The 7,028-nt window shown below is 38.5% G+C and overlaps 1 protein-coding gene across 7 annotated transcripts in view; it reads right to left on the reverse strand.

Annotated features, from left to right (window-relative positions):
- ERBIN (erbb2 interacting protein) overlaps positions 1 to 6,786 on the reverse strand; it is a 115,319-nt gene extending 108,533 nt beyond the window's left edge. For 6 of the 7 annotated variants that reach the window (XM_053931337.1, XM_053931335.1, XM_053931336.1 and 3 more), the window contains exon 1: positions 6,665 to 6,738. The gene's annotated coding sequence lies outside the window, so the exon portion shown is untranslated. Of the gene's footprint in view, positions 1 to 6,664 lie in introns of all 7 variants that reach the window. The other variant, XM_053931338.1, reaches the window with a different exon arrangement.
- Between the last annotated feature and the right edge of the window lie 242 nt (positions 6,787 to 7,028).

Consider the following 7,028-nt stretch of genomic DNA (forward strand, 5'->3'; position numbering starts at 1 on the left):
GATAAATAAAAATGAAAGAGTAAATTAGTGCCAAGTCTATTAAATTCAATTTTAAGTATATCTTGCTTTTCTAGTACTTGTATTACTTACATTTTCATTTAGATAGATGAAATACCTGATACCAGACCAAAAGTCTTAACATCTAAATCAATAGTAACATACTGGAAGAACAGGATTGTCTAATAGCCATAGAAAGCTCACATCCTCACAAAATGTTCAGGAAAACAAAACTCTCCTAAAAAACACAAGTAAGATGCACTAGAGATAAAAAATATTACAGTAAAATAGAAAAGCTCTGAAGGATTTTTTTCCCCCATATCAATGTTTCCAATCTTATCCATCAGGATCAGAGACAGATGGATTGACAAATTTTGAGTTCCAACTGATTCTCTCTCCTTGTCACATTCTGAGAAGATGGTTAAACATTTATTTACATACCTTTTCACCTCTTCTTACTTATAGTCCTTATTTTTTGTTACTTTTTTTTAAACAGTTTCCCAACACCCATATGTGAACCAATAACAGTGACCTGGCAAAAGTCACAAGAAAAAATGTAGGTTTGTTCCAAACCCTGTTTTCTAGCACTGCACACTCGATTCCTTTTGCCTGTAACTCCTCAAAGAGGTTTAAAGAACTCATTAATTACTTGGAATAAATCATCCTGTATACGTTTACTACAGCATAGCAGGCATGGTATAAAGATTGAATAGGTATGAACCAGGAAGAAATTAACTTCTGAATTTTCTCCCTCAGTAATGAAATTTTATTGCCAATCCCCCAAAAATATAGAGCAGTTCAGAAATTAAATAACCAACAGAGCTCCAGGGTTAGCACCACATATGATTTTGTGACCAGAAGTAACCCAAAATGAGTATGTTCTCCCAAAAGGAGCTAACTATCAACCTCACATTCCAGGCCACCACAGACTAACATGCCACAGCAAACTAACATACCACCAAGAGGAGACCAGTGAACATTATCTGCCGTCTGCACGTTCACTGATCCTCCTTCAAGGAGACCCATCTCAAAGTGAAACCAAAGTGAAACCTAAGTAAATTAAATATCTAAATATCATACTCAGTAGCATAAGCATGGAAAGCAAGCATTTACAAAGCATTTAAGTCACAAATGATTTAGATTGCTATGCTGACACACTTTTTAGTCTAATTTTACTGAAAATACAGGCCTCAGTCTTGTAAATAATATTGCAGCCACGTGTTTTTTTTTTGTTTTGCTGCACCATAAGTGTGCATAAGCACATACAGACTTTTTAAGCAACAACTTTCCACAGACATAAAAAACTTGTAATTCCTAATAATAAATATTCTCTGATACCCAGTTTCAAATATAAAAATCCATGTTACCTTCAGGGTTACCTGTAAGACAAAAGACCTGCAGTAACTTGATCAAATTGATAAATTTGATCATTTGGCAATTGATCATTTGATTGATCTTCTGAATCATTACTTCTCCCTTTGATAGAGTAACGCCAGGAAGACAACAGCCACATGGGGAATAAGCAGCAGCTCTCAAACCTTAGCAGTCTATCAGAAGTCTTCTAGACAAGCCTGGAAACACTTTCCACCATTCAAACACTTACAATGATATCTACAGTCATTCTACATGACCAAACCTGTGAATGACATTCAATCATCTGGCACTGAGTTTTAGATGTTTCTGTAGATGCACTGATATAGCTCAAAGCACCTATGCCCTCTCTTCTGCTTCTTAAAACTTGGAAGTTTTGGAAGATATGTACTGAAAAACTCCATGGACAAGAAGGGCAAAGAATGCTGAAGAAATAATTTCTGCAAATGTACTAATCACATACCCCACATCATGGGGCAGAGGACAAAGGAATAATATGAAACTTCTCTTCCATAACTATCTGCCAAGATGGAACCCCTTTCACAGTTGCTACAGGAACTACTCATGCCAACTTAGAGATGAAAACTGGTGAGAAGATTCCAAAGGCAGCAGTAAAACCCAAAGCACATTACTTCAGAAAAACAAGACCGCCCTTCTGCATCTATCTTTAATGCAATACCAGAACTGCAAATATTTTGAATTTATTTATTTATTGGGATTAGAGCTTTCCCCAGCAAGGAGAATAAGCCCTGGCCACTTTGCAGGAAAATACCACCCATTCCAAATTAACACCCAAATTATAAATGTTTCACTTCAAGTATTTCTAACTTTTACTAATACTTTAAACCATCTCTGAGCTTTTTTCATTCCTAAAGCTGGCCACAGACAACTGACACAAGAAGTAGCTCTTGAGCACTACAAGCTCACAGCAAGACAGTTATACCCCAACCTATACAAACCATCTTATCTAGTAAGATTGAACCTTATAAGGCTCAGTTACCTTCTGACATTATTACAAGTACCAGAATTTCCACAGCAGCCAAGATTGCTTAGACCGCCCTCAAACTCTGCTTAATCATCACTGTTTGTTCCTACACATAGTGATCACTTAGTGTCAAGCACCTACAAATTCCTTCCAGGAACAGAAAAAAACTAATCTACTTTTTAACTTAGATTTTTAACTTTAACTTTTTACCCTAGGCAGGACAGCTGCAATGCTGGTGTTCTCCAATATAAGTACACTTCAGTTTGGTTTCATTTAGACCAAAGGAAGAGGTTTGTTCAGTTTTATTTCTCAATTATGTGAAGTTGCAGTGTATTTTTGAAGGCAGAATTGCAGCCTAGTGTTGAAATATCACACTTCTGTATCCCCTTTATGGAAAGTACAAAGAGTAATAATTCAAACACCTGTACTGAAATTCAAGCATCAGAGAAACAAGAATTTTAAAAAAACCTGACTTTGATGATGTTCCTTTGGATCCACTGAAATTCAGGACTAAGTCCCATCTGGTCAGCAAAACTGTTACCAAAAATCGGTAAAAATAAAAAACTCCTTACCCCCAAGGGCAGCATTAAGAACCAGGCATTCTTTATGTGGCTGGATGCATGAGAGGGTATCTCCTCCAAAATACCATGCATGCTGAGTACAGAAAAATCTCCTGATTATACACTGTATTTTACATACATATTCACTGATTTCCTGGAAAAAACATACATATGATAACCATTTCCCCAAAATCATTAACATATTTTCCCTCCCCTTTCCACATGCGTCCTTCTGTCCTGGGGGTCTCTTTGGTGGTCCCTGGTGGTCACCAACCCCAAAGCCATAGCTGACTGCTTGGGAACTGGTAAAAGTTGGCACAACTGGGCTGATTGCTTTCCATTTCTTCCTAAAGAATATGTATTGTGCAGTTCCATAGGCCAGTGGTTTTTTAAGAATAAGCATTGTATTAGCCTATCAGGTGCAAACGATTTTTCATCTGGCAACACTGAAGGCAAGCCAGCAGAAAAAGCCTAATTATCCTGAGATTACTAGAAAAGAAAAATACTATTGATTCCAGCATAACAATTTTTTCCATTTTAATTAGACGAGACATACATAAATCTCTCCTAAATCTGCATCCATATTTTGAAATCTTGTATTTTTAAGATTTAACTCAATATCCAAACACTGTATTCTTAGTTCAATGTGAAAGCTCTATTTCAGTGAAGTAACCTTTTTACAATTAAAAAATCCTAAAAAAAGTCCCATTACCAAGGTTAAATACAGACTATTTACTACTCAAACTACCTTCAATGTTTTCATTCTGATATGAAAAGTGTCCTTTGACACATTATTTCACTTACTCAAAAGCCAACAAGGTAAAATAGGAATGTTTATAAATCTTCATTTTCCAGATGATCTTCATTTAACTATCTATTTCAAATGTCACCATGAATATTTGCATGCTCACATAGGAATACTGTCTACTATTTTCATGTCCGTATGAGTAACTCTTCGGACAACTCCACAAGTAACTAATTTGGAAAAGGTTAGATTTCTAATTCCTCTATGTGGATTAAATGTCAGGCACTTCTTAAGCAGATCAGGTTATTCTATAGGGAGAATCTGCTGAAGATATGACATATCAACTATTTGATCTTCACATAACATTTTCCCAAAAAGATTTTCCTTTTTGCTTAGGAGCAGGAAGGACAAAAACAAAACAAGAACGCAAAGCAGACAGACAGTGATTCATTACAGCCCTACCGGAAAGCCAAGTTGACAAATTTGCTCCCATCCCCTTCTATTTCTAGGGCCTACTGCTAACACGTGAGGTATAATGTATGTTACACATGTGCAAGGCTTTCCTTAGCTTTGATCTTCCAAGCATAGCTCTTAATGACTGGGACTAAAAACTCTCAACAAATTCTACCGAGAACAAATCATAACACTGTTTTCTGAGACCACCAATGTAATACACTAAGAAACTATCCTTAGTATTTTCTCCACAGAGCCCCCTTATCCACTCTATATGAACATGCTGTGCAAATTGATACCCTACAGAGCTTTATGTTTACACTAAGCATTATCTAATGTGCAGCTTATGCATAAGACAAATCTATTCATATTTTACTAATATAATTATCATCTTAATGATAATCACATTCCATAATATGCCATATACTGCAACTTCTAGCTCTCTGATTGCAAGCATACCTTCTTAAAATTAGTGATGTTTACTCAAGCTTAATTTAATTCATTAATAAGAACCAGTCAGGTCAAAAGAACGTTTCCCCAAGCCATCAACACATAACTATAATATAAAGTGCTATTTCAAGCACATGCACTACTATGTGTAAGATTAAATAATTTTGTTCATAATAAGAATATCAATGTCAGACTGATTTTTAGTTGCGATCGTTGACCTCAAGAAAGAACACATCCCTTCATATTACTCCCAAACTATGTTAATGACATAATGGCATTCAATGATATAACCATGAGCTGTAAGCAGGACTGAATCACACTTTCATCATTAAAAAGGGCCTTATCCATAGCTACCATGGTGACAAAACACTAAAAAAAGTTGTGCCTCCACTACAAGGAACTATTCTTCTGCACGGCATTGAAAAATATCAAGTGCATCATGAGAGACACAAAAGGCCTGAAAAGAAACAAAATTGCCTTGATTATGAACATACTGGTTTACAGCTAAATTTGTCATGCAACGCTACAACTCCTCACCCTCCCCTCAAGAATCTCAAGTCATTATTGGGACTGAAACACTGCTCTGGAAAGGGATGGCTCTTTGTAAAAGGATTACTCTATTCAGACTTTCTGCCAAGCATCAGCCACATAAGGAAAGCAAAGTTCATTGCCATTTATTTTGTCCAGATCTTTCTGATGCCTAAGAATAACCCTTACTGCTGCCTAGAAAGGTAAGTCTATAAATTGCAAGTCAAATAATTTATTTGTTATCAGCCACTGAACCCACTTTAGGCATTTATATGTTAACATTTTTCCTTACAATATATCAAGCAGGAGTTGGATTATTTTTTCTTAAAGCACTAAATTACTCCACGATGTTGAAGAACTATCTATGAAGGAGTATTAAAAATTTTGCACAGAAATGACTTTGTCCAAGAATCCCAAATACCAATACATGTCACACATTGGCAAGACTGAAGCATACACATCCTATCTGACCAACATGTTGCTTCTGAGTTTGACAAATAGGAACAAACATTCCAGAGCTATGGTTTCTACCTCGTTCTAAACATTCACAATATGAGAAACTCCTTGCCTTCACGAAAGAACTAACCTGTAATTGTCCCTTTGATGCATGAGAAATAAACAGTGCATCTAGTTAGTTGGTGTAACAAGCACTAGAGGTACAAAATCTTACACTAAAACTTCACATTTAATTTCCTCTTCAACAGCTTAAAAAAAGGAGTTCTTTCAAAAATTAGAAAGGGGAAAGTGGTCACCAAAGCCAACAAGGCTGCAGTAACAGCTTCAATTGCATGCACTTTAAAGAAGTCAGACAACTAGCTATCTGCTTTGGTTTTGTTCTTTGTTTTAAATGAAGGTTCTTAAGATGAACTTTGCCAGGATCAAAATGCAGGATAGACCTCTGCTATACAAGCTGAAAAACAAGCAGTCCAACCCGTTGGTTTGAGAACAGAGAAGGTAAAGGGGAAGAAGACGGGTGACTGCAGCAATCGAAGGTGGAAAAACTGCGACATTTACAGATGACCAGGAGGGCATATTTTTATAAAGAAACTTAACAGCAACCCTGAAGAAGTCCAGCCAGCCACTAACCGATATTCCAGAAAACAACACAGACATAAGCACAAAGCCTCAAGAGCTTTCGATTAAATAAGAAATATTACCTCCTCCATGACTTTCTCATTTCCCGGTAAGTTAATTGTACTCGCAGGGTTACCAAACGTTTTGCAAGGGAGAGCTGAAGAAGCAGTTACGCAGTCGAGCAGCTTCAGCTCAGTGCTTTCTCGGACAGAACAAAGAAACTTCTGTGTCCGATAAGATTAAAAACTTTCGGTCTCACAGACTCTTTCTCGGCTTCCATGAAACCAGCGCCTCGGTTCACCCGTTCAAGCGAGACGGGGAGAAACACAATGAGCTGCTAAACAGGGCAGGCCAAGGCGGAAAACAGAGACAAAATATAAAGGCCAAAAACAGGATATAAAACGAAGCCTGAACTCCTTGCTTTTTTTCTCCACCCCCTTCCCAGAGGAAGGATTTTTCTATTTTTTTTGTTGCTGTTGATCCCAAGCCTTCCATATTTACCTTAGCTGTCGGGGCGTCGAAACTAGATCCAGGAGGCAGGAGTTTCTTCCGACCCCAAGTTAAATCCAATCGAGTTTTCTTCTTCACGGAGAACAAGGGCAGAAAACGGGGAGAGGAGGAGAAGGAATGTTAGCAGCTTTCGCCGAGGACGAGGGAGTTCGTGAGCACGGGGAGAGGGCTCCAGAAAAGCCAGACTCCTCCCGGCCCCCGCCGAGGTCTGCCCCGCGGCCGGCCCCACGTCGCGCCGGCCCCGCCCGGCGGCGACACCGCAGCGCCCCCCACCACCCAGCGCGGCCCGGCCTGGCCTGGACCAGCCCACCCGCCGCCGCTCCTCGCCCGCCCGCTCCCCCGGCGCGACGGGCAC

This window comes from Vidua chalybeata, chromosome Z, assembly GCF_026979565.1.
Source record: "Vidua chalybeata isolate OUT-0048 chromosome Z, bVidCha1 merged haplotype, whole genome shotgun sequence".
NCBI classification, from domain to species: domain Eukaryota; kingdom Metazoa; phylum Chordata; class Aves; order Passeriformes; family Viduidae; genus Vidua; species Vidua chalybeata.